This window comes from Poromitra crassiceps, assembly GCF_964638095.1.
Source record: "Poromitra crassiceps genome assembly, chromosome: 3".
In the NCBI taxonomy this organism is placed as follows: Eukaryota; Metazoa; Chordata; class Actinopteri; order Beryciformes; family Melamphaidae; genus Poromitra; species Poromitra crassiceps.
Window position 1 is genome coordinate 34,883,585 of NC_139625.1, and position 27,266 is coordinate 34,910,850.

Consider the following 27,266-nt stretch of genomic DNA (forward strand, 5'->3'; position numbering starts at 1 on the left):
CTGCAAGCTGAGTGAAAAGTAGAAAATGTGTTTGTAGTTTTGCAGACTTGGTTTAGGGATTTGATTTGATTTGATACATCAGTTTCAGTGATTGTGTCCGAAGTTCCAATTTTAGTGTGTAAATAATTGTGGAAACTGTAGGCTAATATTACACCATGCACATTTAGTGGGGATTTTGAATTTGAATGACCAATTTTAAACATAAAATATTTAAACAAATTTAATGTCAGTCGCTTATAATAGCTTTTGGCATTCGGTAAATCCCGTTGTAGCTTTACTTAATTGTATTTTCTACTTTTATCCTAAGTTATTGCACACAATGTACAGTAATTGTTGTTTCACCCTGTTTATTCACTTACCATGTCTGGGATTGAGAAAGGTTAAAGTGCAGTGTACTGGCCACAATCAAATTTTAGGTTAATTTACTGACATACATACAATTGACTTATTTATTTATAATAGGAAGTGTGATAAAGCGAGATTGGTGTGGTAGCTGCAGTGACTCCCAAGCGCCCTCTGGTGTTTGAACAGAGTAGAAATACTACAGTAAGGTTAGCAAGTGTTTGCATGTGGAGAGCTCATAGACTGGAAAGCTTAAAAAAAACAATCAGCATTTCCCAATAACACATAACTGTTTTCAACATTTATGAAGGACTCATTTTATTTAGCACCAATGTGCTATTATGTGTAGGCCTACATAATCCCTCATTCAGGCCTGGTGTGCGAAACAAGGCGGAGGAGTCCACCTTCAAGTAGAGAGGGGTAGTGGAACATGCCAAGTGTGGTTTTGAGTACAATAAAATGTATACATCTATTTGAGTGTCTTAGAATGTTGATCGGGACATTGCCATATATTTGATTGGTCATCCAGTTATTCAGTGATGCTAATGTAACAAATTATTGTGTTGAATGTAACCCTTGATTTGTTGGTTCTTTAATTGACACTGATTGTCAGTCCTCCTGTGTTTGTAGGAGGGGCTTGGGCTATTAACAGGCAAGCACCCTTGTGAGGGGGTTCACTTTGCCATGATCCAGGAATAGACAGGACTGCTGGCCTGAGAGCTATAGGGCCCAAGTTTGCATGGGTTAGCTTAGGCTAAGGGTTCCAGTTTAAGTTCTGATGTCTTCATTCTGGGGGTTTTCTGAGTTATTTTGTATTTTGCTTTCAACCCAATTGACAATTCCCCCCCTTTTTGTTGCAACTCAACATATAGAAAGTGCCAGTTACTCCACAATAAATATTTTGTGGTGAACTTGAAGCCTGCCTTTGCCTCTTCTCCTGCTCGCCATCCTTACAATGCCAATGTCCATGAGATAAAGAAAAGAGTGCCCCGATTTAATTTTTAACATTGATTTATTGAATGTTTGTCATTAGAAGAACTTAACTAATGTTGAATGCAAGTGTAGTGTTACTAGGAATCTCGCGGCCTCGCCCTTCTTGCAGCTCGTCGAGCTGCCCCTGCAGCTCGCCAAGCTGGCCCTGCTCACTTATGGCATCAGTCATCAGTGGGATTTATGACATCACTGATGATGACATCAGTGGGATTCTGGGTGCGGCTGTGGATCAGGAGGTAGAGCGGGTTGTCCACTAATCACATGGTGGTGGTTCGATCCCCGGCTCCTCCAGTCCAAATGTCGAAGTGTCCTTGGGCAAGACACTGAACCCCGAATTGCTCCTGATGACTGTGCCAGCACCCTGCGTGGCAGCTGGCCACCTTCGGTTTTTGAATGGACGAATGTAAGCACATTGTAAAGCGCTTTGGATAAAAGCGCTATAACAGTGGGATTTATGACATCACTGATGATGTCACAGTGGGATTTATGACATCACGGATGATGTCACAGTGGAACAATCACAGTGGGACAGACACACAGAGCCTGAGCTCCCATTTATGTTGGGGATAACCAAAACAGGATGGACTACAGACAGAATAATGTTTCAGCCATCCCCAGCCTAACTATTACATATATATCAATGATAGACTGATGATTCAAAACTAGCTTACAGGGTCATGCCAGACTACCTTTTAAAATGATGACAACCAGTAACTGCCTACTAATCCTTAATAGGGAACACACATAGATGCACCCATATTAAAATGCATCTATGAATGGATAGCCTTTCTCCCACATTAAAGACACCTGTCCTCTCTGATATTCAAAAAGCCAAGATGCCCCATATAAAGTGGAAAAAGACATACGCTTTAGCCTGTTGCTGTTCAAGCTCCTGCCATTCAATCCTGTAACCTGGAAGCTTTTATGTTTTATTATTATATTTTTATTACGTCAATACAGTGAAAATGTTAAATAGGCGAGGTCTCCTGCAGTTACAGTAAAATGTCTATGCTAAATTGAACAGAGTTCAGCGTGCTGATGACTTCAATGGATTTTCAAAATAGATTTTCATGGTTGTACAGAGAGTGAATTCCATCATGGAAATGAGAAAATTGTGTTAATGTTCTGAGATCTATCTTAAGTTTGAAGAAATTGGATGCATTCAGTAATCAACCCCAATAAATTGAGATTCCATGCAATCTCGTAGTTTCGCTTGTCTGAACCTATCTGTCTTATTTTGGAGGCAATTCATTTTTAGTCTAAGCTGGGAAAATTATTTTATTTACTTGAGGCAGACATCTTAGACACATCTCATTGAATATGGAGCCTATACTGTAGTGTTAATAAGGAGTTCAAGGTTGTGACTAATATATTTTCAGACTCAATGATAGACTAAATTATGTATTCTAATATGCAAATTGTATTTATTTATTTATTTAATAAAATACATTTGACCTATTTACTATTGTTACAAAAAAAATAAAAAGGGGGGAGAAAAGTGAAAACGAGATGGCCGAAATTACCAGGAGGTGGCGCCTAAGTCACAGCTGCTTCAATTTGAGCTGAACATACTAATCTGAATGGGACAAGACTCCTGCACCGATGTGACCCTGAATTAAGCAGATATGGGAAATGGATATCCAAGCTGCAAATATGATTGGGTTTCAGTTTGCTTTAATAAAAAAAAAGTGTTGTATCAATGCAGAAAAGCAAGGAAACAGAATTTCACACAACCGGGTGGGCACTAAAGTCAGATGCCACCACACACACTTTAAAGGAAAGGGATCATATAATTATATATATATATATATATATATATATATATATATATATATATATATATATATATATATATATATATATATATATAGAGCATAATGCATTTTCAGTTAGTAGGCCTGTATGCAGTCAGGGTTATCCTGAACTCAAATATATCAGGCCTTTGGGGGTGGGTAAAACGTCTGGGGGGGGGGGCGCCAAAACTTCCTCTATGCAGCCCTGTGGTCAGTATTGGCTGTGAAGGAGTCTATTGTCAGCAAAGAGGATAGTCTATTCTATTTCTGCTGTGCTGCCACCCCCACATATTGATCAGGGACTATGTTGTGAGACCATCTCTCTCTCTTTCTCAAGGTTCTTCACAATGGATGTCTTGAATGGCGTTAGAGGGACCAGGGGCCAGAGAGGAGGAGTAACAGAGGAGGAAAATCAGCGCCTTTGCCCTGCAGTTTGGTATGACACTCATTATCTGAAGTGGGCCATTCTGAGACAGGGGGAGCTTGCCTGTCACAACAGATGTTGATTACACAAAACAGGGTAGTTTGGAAGGATGCATGAATAAAATACAAGCTCTCTCTCTCTCTCTCTCTCACACACACACACACACACACACACACACACACACACACACACACACACACACACACACACACACACACACACACACACACACACACACACACACACACACACACACACACACACACACACACACACACACACAGGGTTATTGTTGGTGCTTTGTCATCAGTCTTAATTGATTGTAATCACCATTCCTTCTTGGCAAACCTCCCCTGTTCTTGAAGTGCAGGTTATTGCTCATTATCTATGATGGCATGGACCTACGATAATCTATCAACAATAACAATGGGACTGAGCGTTTTCTTCGCTCGCTAATACTGCACCTGTTAGTATTGGGGGTCCAGCTTGTTTTTCAGATGATATACCGTAGGCTAAGACAATTTAACTTTATAGTCTGCTGTAGAGCCCTACATTGCGTTCTAGAAAGAGGACTAAAGTGCAGACTTGGACAATTATGGTACCAACTGTGACATTATTTTTTGAATGGGATCATTTATTTTAAAATGGGATTCCCAGACTGTAAACCAACATAATTTATTATTTTCCACACAGGCATGGAATTGCCAATTGCCAGGGCCTGGGTGTGAAATTAAGGCCTCCAACCAAATGGTGGCACTGCAGCCTCACAAATGCAGAGCAAGCTTTTCATGGACAGGCTGTCGGACTGAATCCAATCCAAGGTTTGAAAAGCACTTGTCTGCTCTAAATTGTTCTTATAAAGAGCTTGGAAATACTTGACTTTTCTCCTTGTGTGGTTATGGATTTCCTTTTTGTACAATTAAGTGCCATTAAAAGCTAATGTATCCTATTAAACCACATTAAGGTGTTGGGGTGGACGGTGGCACCGTTATCCATCCACATATTTTAAATAGGAGCCCAGTTTCTTTGCTTTTTATTTTATTTTTTATTTATATTTTTTTAATCAATATTAGACCATTCAAAAACTTCTACATGAAATGGACCCAAGGATCTCTACAGGGCTGGTAGCAGACAAGAAGATTCTCTGGTTGTGAGACCACCCACAGCGGTTTGAGGCAGGCGAGCTGAGATGAGATGGGACAGAGATCATATGCACAAGGGGCAATCTGGGCAGAAACAGGACACAAGGCACACACACTCACAATAAGATATCACCTCTTCTGCTTTAAGTTGCATTTTTGTGTGCCAATGCCTCTACTCCTTTTTAAGACAAAAGGAGGATTCTATAAACAATTACAAATACATTAGGCTTGTTTTTTTTCTTTTACATCACTGATGATGGATTTGTGAAAGCCTATACACCATAGAACAAATGATCACATTTATTAAGATTTAATAAATATATGTGTTGAATTAAATATGATTCAAAGTAATATATTGTAAATATTGATGCAGTCACTGAAACTTTACTGTAATTCAGTAACTGTTGTTGTGAGGCAAGAGGTTGTGGTGAGGCAGCCTGTATGTTGAGATAGTGGCTCCCACCAGGGGTCGTCGCAGTGCCCTTAACCACCAAGGTTATCTCTCAATTAACAAGTTCAAAGCCCCACATCCACACTTGCTCTGCGTTTTATCTACAAAATACCTCCTATTTTGCATTTATTTTAAACAACAAAAACAGGAAGCGTCATGTATTTTGTATACAATTCTTCCCTGGGCTATCATTTTGCATATTTTTGCAACAATAGCGGTGCAAGTATGAAGCTCAGCACATGGATAAGAGTAATTTGTGAGTCTAGTGTTTGTAATGCACACTGTAATGCACACTGTAGTTTGGAGCACATCTCCATATAGGTTAATGAGGGGGCACTCTGGAGTAATTAAAATAAGAGCATTATAAGGCCTGAGTTTCACATAAGGTACTCATAGCAACATACCCCATACTTAATTAAAACTCTATGGTGACAGCATATTGTATCTCCTCAGGTAATCTGCTGTGAAATTAATAAGGAGGGAGAATTAAATCAGTAATGTTGGCTATTTTTTGCAGTATGCATGACAGGGGTCTCTATCTGGAATGCATGATCCATGTTATGCTGAAAAATAGTTCTTCAGTCTCCCTCTCCGTAATCTGATTCCAATTTACCTTGTGGTCTGACACTGCAGTGACAAGCGAGGGGCCATTTAATTGAAATGCCTGTGCTTTTAATTGGATTCTGTTAAGATGTAAAATTACCTCCGGAATAAGAGTCTTGTATCTGTTAAGGCTGATACAGGAACGGTTTCCAGTGTCGATCAGTTAAGGAGCTGAAATCATGCTTCCAACAATGCATCTCTGTGCAAAGGGAGAGAAGAGAACACTCTTGCATTTAAAGACAAATTGCTCAATCTGTGGCCTTGCATTTCAAAGACAGACATTTATCTGGCAAATGGATTGTAGTTTTAAACATGGTAGTGATTGAGAGAAAATGCAATGCTAAAACATGCAACTGTAAGCACCAGCCATAGGATTCATGGTATGTAGGCCTAATAGCAATTTTGGTGAGATCCATAAAAATAAACATAAACAATTTCTCAAATACCTTAGCAAACAGTTATATATATATTATATATATACTGCTCTCTGGATGTAGACCCACACATACAATAATACAGTGCCATGTGGCCGTCACATATCCATTGCATGCTAAAGGAACCTGGCATTCATGATATCATAGCCAGGTTGAAAGTGTCAGCGTCTGACATGTCCAGTTCAGATAACATGTGGGTGGCAGACAGACAGTTGCCTTCACCTCTTCCAACCTCTCTAGACTGAGATTTCTACATTTTCCCTCATCCTAGGTGCTGTCACCCTGCTGCATCAAAACATCCCTGCTCTCCCACTCCTGCCTACATGCGCGACCCCTCCACATGTAAGCTTGGAGTTGATCCCTTCCACTGATTAGTTTGCTGGCAGAATGAATGGCTGTGTGGCCAGGTGCCCTGTGCCACCCGGCCTGGCTCCACCTGTGTGTGCTTGGATCAGCAGGTGGTTGGCACACTGTCCGGCGTGATACTGAAACCATTATTTAGACAAAACAGTAGTCTGTGTGTTCAGCAAAGCCATGTTTTCTACCTCAGGGAGAACGTATGGGGGTTCGATCATGCAATTTTGTAATTATAGAGAGAAATTATAGCAAGCCTCTGTTTATCCTAGGGATGTAATTTGGCCCATTTGGAAATAGTGCTGCTGGACAGGAGATATATTGAAATAGTGTTGCTGGACAGGAGACATATTGAAATAGTGCTGCTGGACAGGAGACATATTGAAATAGTGCTACTGGACAGGAGACATATTGAAATAGTGCTGCTGGACAGGAGACATATTGAAATAGTGCTGCTGGACAGGAGATATATTGAAATAGTGCTGCTGGACAGGAAACATATTGAATAGTGCTGCTGGACAGGAAACATATTGAAATAGTACTGCTGGACAGGAGACATATTGAAATAGTGCTGCTGGACAGGAGACATATTGAAATAGTGCTGCTGGACAGGAGATATATTGAAATAGTGCTGCTGGACAGGAGATATATTGAAATAGTGCTGCTGGACAGGAGACATATTGAAATAGTGCTGCTGGACAGGAGACATATTGAAATAGTGCTGCTGGACAGGAGACATATTGAAATAGTGCTGCTGGACAGGAGACATATTGAAATAGTGCTGCTGGACAGGAAACATATTGAAATAGTGCTGCTGGACAGGAGATATATTGAAATAGTGCTGCTGGACAGGAGACATATTGAAATAGTGCTGCTGGACAGGAGATAACTAACCTAAACTTGTACCACTGCAGTGTTTCCCACAGGATTTTGAGAATTTGTGGTGGGGGACCGCAGACCTCCTAGGGGGGTGCGGGGGCATGCCCCCCGTGAGATTTTTTTAAACATTTTAAAGTAAAATGCATGAATTTGGTGTACTTTGAGAAAGCTTAAGAACAAAATTAAAAGGCTAGATCTATGAAGAACATGTCATCATTACTGTGCTGTGGGTTTACAATGACAAACTAAATTTCTCCCTATAGGTCAGGGATACTCAACTTGCTTTGCCATTTTCGTGAAATGATAGAAGGCGAGGGGCCAGTTAATAAACAAACAATATACATTTTTCTGTAGCGGATTGTAGGTTTTTGGGGTGTCAGCCGGAGTTTAGGCTGACAGTGTTGTGCACACCGGATAGTTAGTTAGGTTAAGTTAGTTAGGTTAAGTACATACATAAGTGCCTGGGTAGCGAGCAGATGGCGGTATTTGACAATTTAGCAGCTAAATCATAGATTATTGAAAGATATTCCATATTCCAGACTGAAATGCTATAACAGAAGTATTGGCCAGAATGACATGAACATTTATTGGACACTTATTCAGCGGGTATCTTGCATGTTGCGTTCAGGTGTACTGTAAAAAAAAAAAAAAAAAAAAAAAAAAAAAAAAATTTGGGTCAACATCTTATTGTGGCGGTCAAAATATTATTGTGGCGGCCCGCCACAAATTCCTTTATGTATGGGAAACACTGCACTGTTCCTTCAGAAGTTGTAGTTATCATAGACTGTGCTCCATAGTAGATTGCTCTATTGCTGACAAAAATGTGTTATTGTAAGTCGCTTTGGATAAAAGCGTCTGCCAAATGACGTAATGTAATGTAATGTAAAGATATATTGAAATAGTGCTGCTGGACAGGAAACATATTGAAATAGTGCTGCTGGACAGGAGACATATTTAGCATGTGGGAAGTGTAAGTTGTTGTATTTTTAATGCAAGGAGGCACTGGATTAAAGGGACAGTTCACCCAAAAAATGAAAATTCTGTCATCTCCTCCCACTCATGCCAGCTGAAACACAGGTGAAGTTTGTCCATATAACACACAGGGAGGCTCCCAGCAAAACTCAAGGGAATAACCATTGACTTCAGTGTACTACTGAAGTCAATATTATTATTATACTAGTGCTGATACCCGTTGGAGCATGCAATCACTGTTTGTCTGTCTGTCTGTGTGCCACCTGCTGGTGGTATGTGTGTGGTGTGTGTGTGTGTGTGTGTGTGTGTGTGTGTGTGTGTGTGTTTGCGTGTGCGTGTGCGTGTGCGTGTGTGCGTGCGCGTGCATGTGCCTGTGTCACCTGCTGGCTGCTGTGGATAGTGCAATCACTAATTGTCTGTTTTTTTTTATTGTCCATAATGACCTAAATAAAATATCCGACGGTGGCCAAGAAAATGGAAACAGAGATACATAGTAGGTTTGCCCTTTTATGTATAAGATATTATTATATTATATTATATGATATTATATTATATGATATTATATGGACAAACCTCACCTGTGTTTCAACTGGAATGAGGGTGAGTAGTAGGTGATGACAGTATTATCATTTTTGGGTGAACTGCCCTTTTAAGTTGCAAACATGCTCTCAGATTCTGCAGTGAGGATACTGGAAATATTAGATCATTAGTAAGTTCTCAGATAAAAACCCCTCTTCTCAGTATATACTATCTATGATATACTGTGTGTTTGTGTGCTTGTTGTGATGTGTTTGTTTGTTTACTGTGGCCCTGGTTGTAGCCACAGGGGTGTGAAATAACAAGCACAAGAGGGATTTCACTGGACTGAAAAGAGATGTTTTTGTCAAACAACTCGGTCCATTTCCATCCCCCAGCAGACTTTGTTTACTGCCCACTATTCATAGCTTACCTCATTCTAAAAAAAGAAAAAGGAAAAAGAAGAAGAAGAGAAAAAAAGAGCATCATTATATATGGTTTCCCACGGGGATAGGTATGTGTGTTCAGGTTTGTTTGGCATTTGTTTTTACACTCCTGTTGAGGGAAACCTGTTTTATCGCTGTTATCAATGGCGCCCGATGCTTCATTGCAAAGACAAACAGCCCTGAGCCCTCTTTCTTTTTTTGGGGTGGGGGACACAATGACAGGAAATCAATGCTCCGTTTCCCATGAGCGCCTAATTAGCCGGACACTTGTGCCTCGTCGAAAACACACGGGCCAGATCTCTTTGTCTGCCCAGTGGATCAGGTGAAATGCATGAGAGACACCTTCAGAGCTGATAAAGTGTCAGAGGTGAGGAGTAAACACACAAGTGACACTCACGGTGTAGCACGTCTCACACCCACTATACGCTTTGGCAGACTTGATTTAGGCTTTATCACCCGTGTCACCAAAGCATTTCGAGCATCGAGGGCACTATGTATGCTTATCAAGTCAGCATCCTTATCTAGCAAATGCAGGAAATGATATTTTTGATACATATATACATGCAATAAGATATTATACAGCATTTGGATTCATATTAAACGCAGCGGAATAGTAACCGCTTTTCACCAGTGAGATTTCACTCAGCTGGCTATAACACCAGGTCAGGAAACAAGTGCTGAATGTGGATTTTTCACTTGAGTGCCATGCAGAAGGCAGTTTTCTAAAATGGCCCTGACTCAATTGCTCTCTCACTGGAAATTCTAGACATTCAATGAAAAAGCGAAGAGGTGGAAGAAAAAAAAAATCTAAAATGTCCAATCCTGTTCTATAACCTGTTAGAGTGACACTTGCGAATTTCCTCTGTGGACAAGGTGGCAGTACAAACGCAGATAGATGAGGGGGAATAAAAGGGCCTTCTCCTGACAAACTTTCTGGAAATGTCAGCCTTTCATGCTGTTGAGAAGACCTATTTCATATCTATTACAGCAGGCATTCTGCGGGCGATATTTAAGATTTCACTCCTCCCCACACTGCAAATCCTCTGCCAATCTTCCCGCCCTTAAGAATCTCTGCCAACCCCCCCCCCCCCCCCCCCCCCCGACGCATTATTCTTCCTACCTCCCTCTCTCCCCCTACCTCCCCCTCGCCCCCTACCTCCCTCTCTCCCCCGTTTGATGTGACAGAACAAACTGCGACCTATTAGGATTATGCCTTTGAAAAGATCTTTGAAGCCGCTCAAGGTTTCTTTAAACTGGGGACTGACAATATGAGCTGTGTGGCAGCCGACGCTCAATGGAGTGATTGCTAGTCCTCCTCAGCCAGGCCTGCTGTCACACAACGCATACATGCAAACACACACTCATACACGCACGCAGGTACGTGCACGTAACACTTGCCCTCCAGCCTTACCCAGTGCACTGCAGTTGTCTTCTACAGTAAATGTAGTGTGCTCACAGTCAGATGTGGGTTTTGTTTCCGTACTCTATTTTGCAGGGCTTTGTTAAGGATTGTCAGGGATGAGTTGGCTCTGAGCCGCTGCCGTAGCTGAACTGTTGCCCAGGATGAAAGCAAAACCAAAACATCAAGACAATACCTTGCAGGGGCGTCTGGGTAATGTAGAGGTAAAAGCACTCACCTACCACAGCGGAGACACGGGTTCAATTCCCGTGTCTTGGTCAGATGTTCCTACAGTACAGACACAATTAACCGTGTCTGCAGGTAGCAAACCAGTGGGATATGAGTCCTGGTCACTGCACTAGTGCCTGGTTGGTCGGGGCGCCTGTTCGGGGGAGGGGGAACCAGGGGGAATAGCATGATCCTCCCACCCATTACGCCCTGCTGGTGAAACACCTCGCTGTCAGGTGAAAAGTGGCAGCTGTCGACTGCATGTATCGGAGGAAGCATGTGCTAGTCTAGGGCCTCCCCAGATCGACAGAGGGGGCGGGTGGATCGAGGCCCAGGACAGCAGGGGGAATTAGCCAAGTAAAACTGGAGAGAAAATGGGAGAAAAAGCAGAAAAATCTTGCTAAAAACAAAGACAATACTTTGCATTTTTCCTCTGATTTGTTTCTGTTCTGCACAGTCATGTCAAAAGCATCGGAGCAGACAGGATGATGAAATGTGAAGGACGGGGTAAACACAGGAGAATGTGGGCTGCATTGACAGACTGTTGAAAATCAGCATGAAAGAGAGAAGTCATAACCCACTTGTGTCTGTGTGTGCTAAGATGTCTGTGTGTGCTAACGATGTCTGCGCCAGCGTACGTGAATGAGACTGTTGTGTCTCCTCAAAACATAATGGCTTGCTGTGGGGGCAGTGTATCTGGCTGGAAATTAGAGGAGTTCAAGGTGTCTCGCAGAAGCTTCTCAAAAGCACAGAAGAATTTTCATTTGATCTTTCTTATGGAGGCGGGGCCTCCACAGCCACAGTGCATCTGACGGCACCAGAATGACGGAATGCCGCAATATCATCCATCTACAGCACCAGAGCGCCCCGCCCAGCGTGTACGTTCTCTCGGCGGAAGTGTACGCGTACCGGGCGGAAGTGTAGCTGGATGATTTACTTAAGATATTCCAATTAGATATGTTCAGTTTATTTTGGTATTTGAAAGGTTTTGTTTAATGTGGAACATTTAATCAAGAGAAGAAACTAATATTCAAAAGAATAATACAAAATTGTAAACTATAGCCTACTAAACAGCTGGTTACAGAGGGACATCACAGTGTTTGGCAGAGTTTTACTCTATGGAAATTCTTCACAGAGTAGATTTACTTATCTGGCTTAGGCTACTCTTTTTTTTTAAAGAGGCTATTTTTTTATTTTGCAAGTATCGTGCATTTATGGTATTTGAAAATGAAACCAATCAGTAGGCTATATTAAAAAAAAATAACTCAAAAAATAAAGAACTAGCCTCAGTGTGGTAGAAAGTGCAATTGTGTTCTGTTGTTTTTAAGATTACAATAAGTGTTAAAGGGATACGCCACTTTTTCGGGAGTTTAGCTCATTTGCCATATCCCCCCCACATAACCAATGTACACCATGCCTTTACCGTCACTGTCCGAGCAGTATACAGTGAGCTACAGTCGTGAAGTTAGTAAGTATCGCCTTAGAATGGAGGCCAATGGTACACCTGTTCAAAATAACCAAAAACACCATGCCTGGCAGCCATCTTTAGAAAGTAATTCCGGCTATGTATTTACCTTAAAAAAAGATCATTCCTCCACATTTGGATTAATATTTCATCTCGCCAAAATACATGTTGTGCTTCGAGTACCCGAAGCACAACATGTATTTTGGCACTATTAGATCTGTGTTTTTGGTTATTTTAAACAGGTGTACCATTGGCCTCCATTCTAATGCGATACTTCACTACCCTAACTTCACGACTGTAGCTCACTGTATACTGCTCGGACAGTGATGGTAAAGGCATGGTGTACCTTATGTGGGGGGATATGGTAGATGAGCTAAACTCCATAAAAAGTGGCGTACCCCTTTAAGATCAAAATGTATGCACAGAAAAACATAGAGTATTTATATATTTGGCTTCACGGAGTTAACTCGCGCATGCGTACTTGCATGGGGTCTGTACACGTACACTTCCGCCGGGAGAACGTACACGGTGGGCGGGGCGATGGCGCTCCGGCGCTGCAGATGGATGTATCTCCATCTGACGGCACCAGAATGACAGAAAATGCCGTAGGGATGCAAAGTCGAGCGAATTAAGTAGAAATGACATCCTGAATGCCGCCTCTACACTTTCCTTCAGTCACATAGACATGGCAGAGTGCAAACACCATTGCTATGCACGTCCCACAATCCACGAAGAATTTGCATTCTTTTATCTAATCACTCCACTGAATATCCCTTATCGGACCTGTCTCGCCCCCTGAGGTAGCCGGGGACAGATGCCATATCCAATATTCAAACCGGGTGATTCCTGGAGAGATTTATCATTGTGAATTTCACAGGTGATCCCATTTAGATATTCACTGTCTGTTTGGCGTGGTGTCTGTGGTGTGTGATGTCAGTGAAAGACAGAGCAGCAGATAGCTGCTGTGTGGAGAAATGAAGCCATGGGGCACACAGGGTGAGGTCTCCTCAGTGCACATACAGAGAGAGAGCTGCCACCATAGAGCACATATTGATCTGCCATTGCATCTTATCTCTGTGACTCTAGATTAAAATGCTCAACACTGGCTCCCTCTCGCTCTCTGCCAGGCTGACGGCCTTTCTCTCTCCCAGAGTGGAGGAGGTCTAATCTCCTCATGAAGTAGCGGGAGAAAACGCACAGTCCTCGCCACAGAAAAGGATGCACAGAAATTAACCGGCTTAAAATGCCTCCCATCTAAAGAATAACTTGAGAATCAGGTTTGATCCTCTCCTATGCTTCTTCCAACGCTGGTTGTTGTTGTTGTTGTTTTTCTTTTACACAGTGTTTTGGTCTGTGAGATTGTTGGACCTTTCCCCTCTCTTTTCCTCTCCTCCAGGCGCTGTTATCATAATCCAAACAATTGGCTGTTGTAACTGTATGTGTTCCTCTTGTGGGAAATGGCTGGAAATCAGATCCTCTCGGGTCTCGTTTAATGTCCTGTCCAAATGAGCAGGGAAGAGTGGAAGCCCTGACAAAAGGCCCAGGAATAAAGGGGAGGCTGGGCACAGTGGGCAGACAGGCCGATGAGCTCCAGGGCTCCAGGGCTTTGACTTTGGCCAAACAAACATTTGTTTTTCAAAGTGTTTTTATAGTCAGATGGATTAAGGATGTGGCCCAAAGCCCCCCGCTAGCCCTGCCCATCCCTGGTCTAGTCAAACGGTGCATTGAGAAGAGGGGTCGCACCTGTTAGGGCAGCTCAGAGGAGTGGGCCCAGGATGAGATTGAGCTTTGTGGGTATCAGAGTCCAAACAAAGCTGTCAGCCTGGGCTCATTCATCTTTGATGTTCATTGATGAGGAAACTGGTGGGCCTCAACAAGGCATTGTTTCTTCTAAGTGGTGTCCATTGATAGCCAGAAAGCCACGTTTGTTTTTAGCCTCTGACGGGTGGAGCTCATTTTAAAAGGCTAAATGGTGCATTTAACCGGTCCAAAACACTGTGCTTTGGAGCGCTCCTTGCACCATGGGCTCAGGGCTGTCTTCCTCCCTTCCTAAATGGCCTATAAACAATAATAAAATGCTAATCATGTGTGAATGGCCACAGCACCGGTGGGCATAGATGTATCGTCAAATCCTGGGCTCTTCCAAATCCCCGCTGTGACAAATCAAGATCCAGAAACGAGGGCATTTGACTGCTGTCATGTCTACTTCCTGGCCCATTCTGCACCTCTCCACTCTCTCTTTTGTCATAAAACCTGGATAGCCTTCATAAAGCGAGTTTCTCATGCCATTGTTCAGCTAATCATATCCTCTCCAACAATTTCAGGATGTGACAAGATAAGATAGGGAATATTAATGCCATATCGCCTCATCTCAAATTATGAAAATGTGTGGATGATGGGGGGGGGCATCTAGGAGGAAATGGAAATCAATTTATAGCGCTTCCATTTTGTATATTGCCTTGAAAAGAAAATAGTAATTTTCCATGTTATCTACCTCAAATCCTATTAGAATCAGGTTAATTTAGTGGCAACAATTTCAAAACGTCTCCATATCATTCCATCAGCTGATGTCTTTGAGTGCTCTCTGTTTGTAGGGTGTAACTGCTCAAAATTAATATCATGTCAGATAGCGTATCTGACTGATGCATGATCTTGGATATCACTTGCAGAATGGTGAGTGCAGGAACACTCGATTAATTATAATTATACTGTATGTCCACACTGCATCCTGTGTGCTCCACAGTTAAATAAACTGCAAGTAACTGTACTGTATGCAATCCCCTCTTTGTTACTACATGTACAATGAAATGCCCAGGTATTTACCATTGAACTACATTAGCTTGACCTTGATCATGACATGTTAGGCATTCACATTTCTCCTAACATGCATATCCTCACACTGGCATTATTACTGGCAATAACAGTATAGTATGTACTATGTAGTTTATTCTTCCTGCTGACCATCATGAGTCTTCTGCATGAGTTCAGTATCACAAATGCTTTACAGGCCATTCTTTGCAGACGCTCCGCCCCTCGTGAAGAATGATGGCGAGCCGGAGCTGCATGCTCATAATTTAGCACCATGGATGCTTAATTCATGAATATGAATGTGTCTCTCTCAAGGGCCGTCCCCTATTGTTCTGAAACAAGAATCAAGGACTCTTGCCTTGTTTCAGAGCAGAGGTGTATCAAGGATGCACAGCCACATCTCGCCTTAAATAAGGGTCTCTGTTTGCACCGTCAAAGCGCTGGAAGAAGCACCTCTCACAGAGTTTCTCTTCCTCCCCCTCCTGATTGTTTGCAGGCTTGATTCTCTTGGATTCTCAAATGATAGGCTCATAGAGAGTTCCAGACTTTGTTGACATGGTTGGCTGATTTGTTAGTGCCAGTAAGTGCGAGGAGATATGTAAGTGCAATCAAATAGTTCTATGGCTTGTCTAAATGATGGTGGATGGGAAAGGAAGTTTGAATTTTCACTCCTCATTTGTGGTTCATTTGCCAGAGTGTGTATTGTCTGTTTTCTTTTCTTCTGGAAAGGAAATAGATGGCTTTGTCACTCAGTATGCATAAACTGTTGGTCTGTTTGTTGTATGCTGTCAACGGAAATGATAGCAATTCTCTCTGTCTTATGAGAAAGACAATTGTTACAAAGTCTCAATAGTAGTTTTCACAAAAGGGATTGTTTGGCCATTCTGAAGTTATTTTTCTCAGACATTATACTACATAACTCCATACGGTTTCAAATGCTCAATAGTCAGAGCCGCAACTCCCGTCAAACAAGAGATATGTTAAGAGGGAAACAAACACAAACAAAACTTGACATGTCTTCGTCTACGCATACACCCCTCGTTATCACTGATTGGACGCAGTGTGACATGTGACAGTGTGACGCAGTGTGACATGCTTCCCCTACTTGTGCATACAGTCTGTATATTTTAGAGGTACTATTTCGCAGGAAATTGATAGAAGTGGTGGCAATTATGAGCTACCCATCCATCGCTAATAATATAGGCTACAGCAGAGACTGCAATTGTTCTCGTTCTCTAAAATGACAGACTGTCATACATGCATGTGTCTGTCTTGCAGTCTCATATCATTCAGCACTTGAGCCAAAGATATAATTTCTATCAAGGTGCAGGAGAATAGCATGCACTGCTGTGCGCAGTGGAGGTGTGTCTCCTCCCATCTTCAACAGAGGGAGACAGACAGACAGAGACAGATACAGAGACAGAGATAGGGTAACTCTTTTGTTCACCCCCCTCTCTAACTGGTAGTGTTTGACTTCCCCCAGCCAGGAGTGGGTAATTCTGGAGCCCTGTGTGAGGTTGTTAGATCAGTGAGGCACAAGACAGCACCATTCTTTGCAGACCCTTGACAGCAAATATGTGGTAATGATATTGTCTCCTGCTGGGTAATAACACACAATTCAGACTGCCACATACTGCAGTCGCCAGGGACAAGATGGAGGGGAGAGGGAGAGGAAAAGAAGAATTACAGTGAAGGACTGGACGAAAATGACAGGAGAAATGTCTTCAACCTGAAGTGGTATATGGGAACAACTGTTTTACTCTCCCCTTCTCGGGGTGATGTTGCCCGGAATACGGTAGCCAGTGTTAGCTTTAATGGGGAGAAGGTGCTACACATTTTATTATAATTTATTATTATTATTATTATTATTATTATTATTATATAATGGGACTTTTTAAATCAGTGGTTCTCAAACTTTTTCACATCAAGGACCTCTAAACTGACACAAATCAGACCACGGACCCCCATTTGATAAGATTTTGTCCCAGGGTGCCCCATCTGATAAGGTTTTTGCTTTTAGATGTTTTATTATAGAACGTGTATGAAACCCATGACCAAAATAATCATACATTCTGTCATTATGTTACTTATCGATGGACTTATAGTGAAAATAAATCATTCTTCTGTTTTCTGGGGACCCCCTGGAACCCCCTCAAGGACCACTGGGGGTCCCCGGACCCCACTTTGAGAACCACTGTTTTAAATGACCATTATGTTTTCACTTGGGTGTTTTAAGCAGGCCTAAATGGTAAACACTGTAGTTAGTAACAGTGGCTGTGGCTTCAAAAGACTAAAGGCCCTTTGTGTCCATGTAACACACTGCATAGTTAGTGTTGAGTATAAACAGCATTTCCCACCATGGAGACCTTCCATTGTTAACCAGACCACACTGGCAGCTTCAACCTTGACCTTTGTGTTGCTACACTTGCTACTCGGCTTGTAACTGTCAACACCATCCATCACCGGCCAATCAGGGCCTGGGCTGGGGGCTGGTCCCCCTGCTGGACTGTGAAATTGTGGCATGTGATCCTTAATGTGTGTGAAGTAGACAAGGCCTTGACACAATGCAGCGAGCCTCAGGGGGGCTCCTCTGGCCTAGTCTATTAGCTTCCCGCTGCGCCCCTGGCTGCCTGGACTTAGTCCCAGGGAGAAGCTGGAATAATAGCGTCGGTTATACGCATGCCTCCAAGACACCAGCCTTAGCCCTCCTCAGGCCAGGGGCTCACTGTCAATCAAAACCCCAACCAGAGAGAGAGAGAGAGAGAGAGAGAGAGAGAGAGAGAGAGAGCGAGGAAGTCATGTAGCAAACACTTCTGCCTATTTCAGTGAACCAGTGATTCCCCTATATGCAATGAATGAATTGCGTTTTAATCAAGACATAAACTGGCAATTACTGGCAATGTAGAGAATATTTAGGGCAGCGGTGCCCAACCTTTTCCAACTCATGGCCCACTAGAAAATCGCCAACATTTCCGCGGCCCACATCTGACCATAAACAATATGGAGGCCAAATAATGCGTTCTCAGAGCACTTTTAGGATAAAAGTAGCTGTCCATCAGCACCACACAGCAATCAGAAAGTAAAAGTGAGGGGCTGTTTGCAATAGGATAATTAATGAATAACTGATTACAAATTAAATAACAGTATTATAACAAAGGAGAAATGCATTCTCATACATAATAATAGTATAATAATATAAAGTAGTCCCCCCTCCCCCCCCCCCCCCCCCCCACAAAATAGTAAGGTTTTGCAAAGGTTGGGAATGGCTGATTTAGGGCTATCTTCAGAGCCAAATTACTCTTTTTGCTTCCTCAAAATGACCTTATCTCTGGTCTCTGCTGCTAGTGTCCATGATCTTGAATCCAGACCTAGCCTCTCGTAGAGCATGAGGGAGAGGGAGAGAGAGAGAGAGAGAGAGAGAGAGAGAGAGAGAGAGAGAGAGAGAGTCTCTCTCCTTATTGACGGTGAGAGCAGCATTGTGCAACGGGATAAACTGAATGAGAGCACTGTGTAAAAAGGTAGCCTTGATACTTTGCGATTGGGTGAAAAAGGGAGGCACATTGAAACGGAAGAATTCGTCTTTTGTATCAGCCCCCTCCGCTCATGAGTTGAACCAGGTATTCAAATGGGTTCAATCTCAGCCGCTCAGATTAGCATAACACAGACATGAATTGAGTGATTGAATTGGGCTAGGTGGAGTGGAAAAAAAAGAAAAATAAAGTGTATTTGGAAGCGAATTAGTGAAATGATGGAAACACCAAAGGGTACATTATTTATTTTTCACACTAAAATAATTATGGAATTAACCTTTCCCTCCAACGTGCGGCCCTCTAAACCTTCTTTATCACAATGAATTTGATGTACTGGACTCTCTTGGAAAAAACTTGACTCCCCTGAAACCGCATTAGCCATTATCTCCAGGAAGCCTGATTTTCCTCACCTCCATAACTGTTTGTCTGTTTCGTATTTGGTCTGGATCCGTCAGCTGCTCTGCACTGGTGGGCTAAGCTCCGCCCCCACACGACCTGTTTTGCTGCCTGTCAGTGATGTAACACTAATGCCCGTGCACATTCCCCATGACTGGCAGTGACCACTATAGAGTCACAGCACTACAGGAGGGGGAAAAGCAATTTCATGGTTGACTCCGTGGTTAATGCGCTGCTGTAATCTTTAGAGAGCTGTGTCTTTTTGTTTAAGTTTCACAGAATAAAGGCTTTATAAATAAAGGCCTAAGCTCAGGGCAATTAGTCACTGGGCTAAAAGGTGGAGGGAAGCCATCCACTGGGAAAGGGCCATGGTAACTAAGTGAGATAGTCAAGGGGTGAAAGTGTGTGTGTGTGTGTGTGTGTGTGTGTGTGTGTTGAGGGGGCGTGTGTGTGTGTTTGTGTATAAGAGAGTATCATGGTTGGTTGAGTGAGCGAGTCCTTTCAAAAGGCCGCTGCCTTTCTTTTTGAGTATCTGTTGCTCTATGTGGTTTACGCTGACATCAGCTGGTGTGTATATGTTGGAGTGGTGTTTTTTTTAAATTTACCTTACTCAGTGTACCTTTTACGTGTGTGTGTGTGTGTGTGTGTGTGTGTGCGTGTGCGTGTATGTGTGCGCGCACGCACGCACACGCACGAGTGTGTGTGTGCTGTGCCCACACCGCCAGGTAAGCCTCTCTAATTGCTGCGTGGTGCATTAGCACTGTTCGCCGCCTCTCTCCCTGGGTCTTTGTTTTTCCTCTCAGCACCAGTCTGCAGGCCGCCAGACAATCAGAGCAGAAGGGTCATTTTCTGCAAGAGCTCACCTCCCTCCTCCCAGCTCACCTCCCTCCTCCCAGCCTCTAAATTAACACTTGACGTCTGCGAGGCTCGGCCCCTGATCAGGCCGCGGGGAGACACAATGTCAGAAAACAAACACTCAATCATTTTTGCTTCATTTCCCCCGACTGACGGAGAGACACACTCACCTGGAGGGCTGCGGTGACACTCCCCCGCCCCACATGCTCCCAGTGGATCGGCCCTGGTGCTTCCCTATGGGCAGAGGTGAGAGGTTCAGACCAAGTATGACTAAGGAGGGATCCTAAGGAGAGCTGGTATTTAGGTCCTCTGTATCAAGAAGCGGCCCCGTGGGACAATTGTATATTTTACACCTGTTGAGGTCAGATTAATTGATTGATTGAAAAGTTTATTTCTATAGGGGCAGATACATAAACATAGAGCATTCACAGGAAACAGTCTTTGTTATATATCCTGACATTTATAGCCTAAGCTAGTTTGCAATGTTTGTCCCTAGATGTTATAAGGCAATAATTATATATTTATTATTAATTTATAATTGTAATTAGTCACCTTTAAAAGCTGATCTCCATTCCTCCTGTTGAAAGCATAAGCATATACCACTATATACACTTTACAATAAGGGTACATTAATTAACAGTTAGTTCATGTTTAATAATGCTTAATATTGCTTAGTAAGAATTAACTAATGCATTAACTATGTTTATTAAGGGTTGGTTAACCCTAAGCATTAACTAACTTTTACCCTAACCATTAGCTAACCATAACCTATTAAATAATGTATAAATGAATACTTAGTTAACACCATTAGTAAATGATTCACTAGACACATTAGTAAACTGTTAATTAAGGCTTAGTTAATCGTTATTATTATTAGTTAATCATCATTATTAAGCATGAACTAACTCTCCTAATTACTGTACCTTTATTGTAAAGTGTTACCCCAAAAGCTAACGGAATGGAAATGTGAATATGAAGCATGCAACGTTTACTGTGTATAGAATGTGTACTGTAACTGTGTGTGTGTGTGTGTGTGTGTGTGTGTGTGTGTGTGTGTGTGTGTGTGTGTGTGTGTGTGTGTGTACTGTGTGTGTGAGTGAGTGTGTCTAGTTAACAGGTAGGCTATTTAATGTAAATACTTTGTTTTGCATTTGAACAATTTTACAAAACTCAATATTTCTTTATTTTCCTCAGTGCATTCATCTCCATTCTGCCATTAGAAAGTAAATTATTTGTTTTCCTGAGCACATCAACAACAACCCTCGTTTGTAATTATTCCTCACTGGGGATACGCACAACACTATAGGACTCTGCAGCGCTTTAGAGTAGTATGATACTATTTGAAGCCTACTTCAAATGCGGTGCCCCCCAGCGAGTTCCAACAGTGCCAGTGTCTATTTTATTATTTGCTTTATCTCTTTGTTGCGCAAGAGTTTATTTGTTTACATGAGAGGGATTGGAGGTGTGGTGATCTGAGCAAATTGCAGGAGAAAAGTACTTCAGATGGGAATGACTGTAATTAGCGTGCTCTTAAATGTGGAACGCTCTCCTAATGTTTTTGTTTACGCGGGGCGGCTGATCTGTGACTCGGCGCGGGGGCGACACACAGGCAGGTTAAAATCACTTGTCATGCCAGAGATCATCATTATGAGCTTACAATTGGTCAGTGTTGAGGCACAATCAACACAGTGCCAGGTAGACACTCCACACTCAGCCTGTGTTGGGAGATTCTGCGTGTAATTTTGTATTTATAGTTTTCCGGAGTGGATAATTTGAGTGTGTGTGTGTGTGTGTGTTTATGTATTTGCACATATGTTATTGGCTAATTTATTTATTTATTTTATAGCAGATAGCTAAGCTGCCTCTTCCTAATCTCGGCATCTACATTGTAGCATATGTTCCGTGACAATCACTGAGAGTCAATTAAGAATGTGCTGGTGTGCCCAGTTATCCAGTCAGTGATTATATTTCACTGGAGGATAATATCCAGGTAAATTAAGATTTCTGTTTAATTCAGCACCGGTTGTCGCTGCATCTCCATTTCACATCATGGAACAATTGAGATCTTATCATGGATTAAAGTGGGGGATATTACAGCTAATTTAAAATATGCACATCTACCCCTGCAAGCACAGCTTAAGCATCCGCCAGTTATTAAACATGATATCCTGGAAAGGAGGTGAAAAAAAGAACAATTAAGTGCCTCACACACACAAAACTCAAAAGGCTGCGCGATACAATTCATCAAATTGGCAGAGGAATTCAGGGCGGAAACACAGACTCAAGAGAGTTCTTGAGACCGACGAGGAGAGGCGGCGAAAAAAGGAGGAGAGGCGAGGAGAAGAAGCGAGAGGAAGTTGGGGACATTGAAGAGGGGGTGCGTCGGTCAGGTGACACCGTGACAAAGTTGTGCTTGTTTCAAATGGAAATCTTCCCAGACTTCCTCCCTGCTGCCCTCTCTCTCTCTGTCTCCCTCCCTCCACCCACCCAGAGCCCGCTGCGAACGCTAAGCTCCAGCATCTGAAGTGGCAACACTTGAGATGGTGAAAGTGACAACATCTTAACATAAGCTGAGGGCGGCTAAAGCGAAAGTCAGTGCTAACCCCCCGACCAAGCAACCTCTCTCTCCACCCACACCCTTCACTCCCGCTCTCTCATCCCTCTTAACCACACCCGCCACACCCCATCCCGGGCTACACAGTAGCCATGCTGGGGCTCTGTGGACGTCCAACCTGCCTTCCACAATGGCAAAGTTGCAGGTAGGTGAAGGGAGGTGATTGCTCATGATCCAAAAAGTTGAAAACGAAGGGGGAAAGGTTGAGGGGGAAAGTGGGAGTCTCTCGCTCCTCACTCTCCTCTCTCTCTGTGTTCCACTGTAGTCTCTCGCTCCTCGCTCTCCTCTCTCTCTGTGTTCCACTGTGAACTGTCATTGTCGGTCCTTCCCTCTGTCTCCAGTCACAGGTGCCTCCAAACAGAACTGGAAGCATGTAATCCGCCCAAATCCAGCCTCTTCCGAGGAGTGTAAAACCAGGAATGTTCTGTGGGGGTCAATGGATTAGACAGAATTCATGGTGGTAGCTTGGCTTGAGAGGCGGAATTAGAGGAGAAGGGAAAAAGGGAGAGGAGTCTGAACTGGTTTTGTATTAAAATGAGCTTACCAGGTGGTCTCCCTCCCAAAAGTGGACACAGTGTGTCAAGTAATCTGAAAAGCCCCCGGGTGTTTGTTGCTCATTGGCCAGAGGCCTGGTAAAAAGGGAGAGCGAGGGACTGAGAGAAAGAGGGAGAAAGAGCGAGTGGGGGGGGGGCTGGCTAGGGAGGTGGCACTGATGTGGCCATTGAGGCCTCAGTGAAATGTCTGTCAGGCTTGGTTTACCACAATCACAGCAGTGATTAGGCCCCTTTTGATGACAGGTTTAGTTTTCTGTCCTTTGGCGAGAAAGTGAGAATGGACAAGAGGGGGTGTAGGGGAAAGCGGGATGGGGTTGCGTTGGGAGACTTGGGGGGTGGGCGTTTACGCACTGTTGCAAGAAAGCAGGCGGGGTGGAGATGGGGCGTTGGGTGGGGTCTCTGGGTGTGTGTGTGTGTGTGTGGGGGGGGGGGGGGTATATTAATGTCTTGCACTGGGGAGCTCCTACGTAATTTCCCAGCGGGTCGCGGGGTCAGGTTTGTATTTAGTTAGTGGTAATGATCTCGTTAGGGATCTGAATGGACCACCGTCTAAGCCCATTGAGGGCAGCGAGTGTGCCTCCCCATCCCCCACCTCTGCCTGCCTTGTGTGGGCTTACACAGCCCATGAACTGTGATTAATGGACTTCCAGGGCTTAATAACTTGCAAAACAGTATTAAACAAGGGAGGCCCCCGGACAATCGGAGAGGCTACCCGGGCGGAGGAGGAGGTGGCTGTAAACAGCGCCCGGCAACAATTGCAATGCATGGCATTAAGTGAGATGGGCCGCTCACAATGCTACAGCTGGCTAGTGGCAGAGAGCCAGGCCTGGGAGAAAGCTCCACTGGTGCTTCCAGGTGGCCCGGACCGGGCCGGGCCTTTTCAGTTTTGTAAGTGTTAAAAAGTAGAGGGGGAGAAAGGCTACGTTTGTGATGGGGAGACAGTGAGAGGAAGCCATTGAGCAGAGACAAGAAAGAGATTAAAGAGGACAGGGAGTGATAAGCAGATAATAGGGGGGGGGAGGCACATTCAATGGGACAAGTAATCCTTGACATGCAAGCACAAATATGAAGCCTTTTGTCTCTTGTGTCTAATTCAAGCCAGGATGCTTAAAGTGGCAAAGCAAGATTAGCGACCCACATATAAACAAGTACACAGAGACAGATAAAACACACTCATCTGTCCAAGTGCACACACACACACACACACACACACACACACGTGCGCGCGCGCACCCACGCACACACACACATTTTGTCCCCAAGTCCCACCCTCCCGCCCCTTGACACCTCCCACATCTCCTGGCCGTCTTATATTCTTTTTTCCCCACCCTTGTGCCCTCTTGTCTGCAAACAAATGATCCCAGCAGGACGTCCTGAGTACTGATGTGTTCAGACCACCCTCCACTCTGTCATATGAGCTTGTCCTTTGGTGTGCATTTTATGCCGGTATAATGTATCTCAGATTTGTAATTACCGGTATAAGCAATGGGGACCACTTGTGCCAAAGGGAAAGCACTTTTTAATGGACATGAGGACTGCATCAGGCTCGCTCTTTAAGAATGGTGTAGAATGCACATGAGCTTGTCATGGCTTAACTTGAAATTAATCGGTGAATTCTGAAAAATTAAAATAATTTGTTTTTTGGGGGGTGGCGGGAAAGTTACATTTTTAAGCTTTTTTTTGGGTAAATATTTTCGTTTCATTTGGTGATATTGTCAGGATTGTTGTGTGTGTTTTTGGAAGCATCTTTATAAACAAACAGCGGAGATGACAGTGATTGTCAATGCTGAGACAAACATAATGCCAGCATGGTTTTACCAATTGCAGTAAATAGATACTGGCATGAAACAGCAAAATTGCACAGTGTGTGTTCAATTATAGGCAATTATGAGACAATTTGGAAAGCATTTGATTAAAACATGAACAGGTAGTTTCTCCCATCATGAGCCATGTGAGATAAATGTTTTGTTGGACACAATGCTATTTTTTATCTCAGAAAAATACATCCACTGCCAATAAAACACTGAAGGAAAATAGCATGTTGAAATATTTGAGAATCATTTTGCATTTTGCTTTTAATCTCCTTTCAGTTTGCTTTAGGGCATTCACAGACTAGTCGACTAGTAAAACCACTAGTCGACACTGTGCTTAGTAGTCGACTAGTCGTTTTATAAAAAGTTTTTTTTTTTTTTTTTTATCTTTAAGAAAGAACATGAGGTATTTACACGACATACATGGACTATCATATCCCATATCCCCCACAAAGAACATCAAAACACAACAAAACAAAACAAGAAAACTGCATAAAATACACAATAATCCAAGAACAAACAAGACTATTGGACAAACAACCCAACAAAAACAATGCATTCAAAGTAAATACATAGATCTTGCCCTGTTGGCAGCTAGGAAATGCATAGCTTTAAATTGGAAAGCATCCAATCCCCCAGCTGTAGTTCACTGTTGGAATGAACTCTCAAGCTACCATACGTTGGATAACATTTACTACAAGAGTAAAGGCAGATTCTTAGACATCCCCAAAATATGGCAACCACATACAGAGTTTGACTTTAAGAACTTTTTACCCCAGTGTCATTAGGCTTATCAGGATAGGAGCTGAATGCATTGTTTTTGTTTGGTTGTTTGTCCAATAGTCTTGTTTGTTCTTGGATTATTGTGTATCTTATGCAGTTTTCTTGTTTTGTTTTGTTGTCTTTTGATGTTCTTTGTGGGGGATATGGGATATGATAGTCCATGTATGTCGTGTAAATACCTTATGTTCTTTCTAAAGATTATTATTATTATTATTATTATTTACTTACTAACAGATCTCAACAAGTTAGGGTAAATGGGACTCTGTCTAGTTTATTATCATCCTCCACCGGCTCGCCTCAGGGTTGTGTTTTATCAGATTTTTTGTACATTTTGTATACCAATGATTGTCGTAGCTGCTATGCTGACAGATTCATTATCACGTATGCTGACGATTCGATCATCATCAGCCTGCTCGACGATGTTGAAGTTGACCACGGCCAGGTAATTAACAACTTTGTATCTTGGTGTGAGGATGCCTTCTTACAGCTCAACGTTTCCAAAACAAAAGAGACGTGTATTGATTTTAGACGATCTCCCCCTGTTCCCCAGGGAAGTATTGTAGACGGTCAGACAGTTGACCTGGTCACTGAATATAAATATCTAGGCACACTAATCGACAGCAAGTTGAAATTCGATCTAAACACTGATATGCTGTGCAAAAAAGGTCAACAGAGCCTTTTCTGTCTCAGGAAACTTGCAAAGTTCCAGGTCGATAGGACCCTGATGAAGCTGTTCTATAGCGCCTTTATTTAGTCTGTCATCTCCTTCTCTATTGTCTGTTGGTACAGTAACCTCTGCACCAAAGACAAAAACTCCATTGGGAAGCTAGTGAAGACCATATTTTTAACAAACAGGTGCTGAAAAAAACTAGGGCCATCCGCTCAGACGATGTCCATCCGCTGAGCTCAGAGTATGAGCCACTCCCAACCGGCCTCCGGCTCCGTGCTCCCCTAGCCAGGAAAAACAGATAAAAAAATTAATTTGTGCCTGTTTCCATTAAAGCACTAAATGTTTGCGAGACTAGAAGGTAAGGCCTTTATGATGATGATGTTCAGTTTGGCTGAACTCATCTTATACTAGCATTATATGTAAGTAGCAAACTGTGAATCTTCCTTGGTCTTCTGCTTTCCTTTATACAATATGTATTGTAGCATTTTTTATTTCTTGTAATGAGTAGTGCTGTAAAGAGTACCACTTTGGCCTTTGGTCTGCTACATTCTTTTATACAATATGTACTGCTGTAGCTTTTTATTTTATTTCTTGTAATTGTGTATTGCTGAGTGACATAACGAATGACAAAACGACCACTTTGGCACTTGGCCTATATCCTTGCACTTTGCACTGATCACTAGCACTTTAAACTGCTACTTTGTACTTATATTGTGTTTAACTTTGTCTGCACTTTATGTTTCTGTTTTTATCCTTTTATGTTTTTATCCAGGATGTTGTTGATGTTATGCCCGTTTTCTATGT